This window comes from Eubalaena glacialis, unplaced genomic scaffold, assembly GCF_028564815.1.
Source record: "Eubalaena glacialis isolate mEubGla1 unplaced genomic scaffold, mEubGla1.1.hap2.+ XY scaffold_571, whole genome shotgun sequence".
In the NCBI taxonomy this organism is placed as follows: Eukaryota; Metazoa; Chordata; class Mammalia; order Artiodactyla; family Balaenidae; genus Eubalaena; species Eubalaena glacialis.
Window position 1 is genome coordinate 53626 of NW_026871466.1, and position 1375 is coordinate 55000.

Genomic DNA, 1375 nt, shown 5'->3' on the forward strand with positions numbered 1-1375 from the left:
ATCTTCAGCTATGCCCCCATAAAATGGAATTGTTATTTCTCTCTCCCATGCCTGGGCCCTCCAGAACATTTATCTTATCCAGACCATCTCTAGTTCCTGAGACTAAAGAAAAAGATGGGGAAAGAAAGATTTTTTAAACTCATGCAGAAAAACTGTGAGATCTCTGGTCTGTCTTTAGGTAAAAGTTAACTTGTAAATGAGCTCTATTTAATTGACTTAAAAGTAAGGGCTTAGAAATGAAATTTAAATTTAAATTTAAATCTAGAAAATTGGCCAACATAAACTTTAGGACCCCATGATCTCTGAAATATTCAGTACTGAATTGATATCTGCTATTGAAGGTGGCTTAAGCTTGTTTGTTTGATTAATATAGAGTCTTTAGAGTCATCAATGTTAGGTAATGCAAATGAGGTAAAATCTTTTGGGTAAACTCTTTAGCAATAATTGTTTTAGGAAAGTCTGCTTAAGAATGATCTCTTCAGCTACTTGGTAACTTAAAAATTTAGAGTTACATTAAATGAGGGAAGTTTATTGAATAGGCAGGACATTTCCAAATAAAATAAGATACTGAAACATTAATTACTGAAAACTGATTTCCCTTTGCAGGAAGACTAAAGGTATTTCGGATACTAAATGTATTTGATGCCACCCTGAGATATTCTCTGTAAAAAAGCACAAGTTTTTAGGTATGAGCATGATCAGGATTTTCTAAGATTAGATTAAATCTAGTTGGGTAAATGGATTTTGCTGGGAGTGAGCCAGGGCAAGACCGGATTTAGTTTCTCCCTTCAAAGTTTTCTTCTTGGAATACTGCTTTTCATAACAGCTTGTGCGTTCCTTTGCCTTTAAGTGATCTGTATTTGCTGTTGAAATCTCTTCACTTTGGTTAAATGAATGAGTACTCTTTGGCTCTTTCTAAAAGTTCCTTTGATCTCCAGCTAACTTTGAGATGCTTCAGAGAGCCCCTGAGGCATCTCAGAGAGAAATATTTAACTATGGTTATTTGGTATGTTCAGTTAAAGGTAATAGGTTAAATTAAACATAATTCCAGTTATTGTAACCAAGTTTCTTTACCAATTACATTGCAGTCAGATGTTTAACTGTGCCCTTTTAAGTCTTTCTGTCGTTTACAGATAATTTTTGTACTCTGATGCCTTTGCAAATGTGTTTCATTTTCAAGAAGACTTAGACAAAGGACCTTTTGACACATACAGGTGTCTGATAAATTCTGAGCTAGTAAGAAATTTAAAAAATCTTAATGGAGAAGCTGATGGCCTCATAATATGTTAACAAAAGGATTAGTTGCTGAGTGAGCTGGTAAATAATATTTATGGATTTTCAGACAGAGGGAAGCCCTTCCCTTAAAGATACTAAT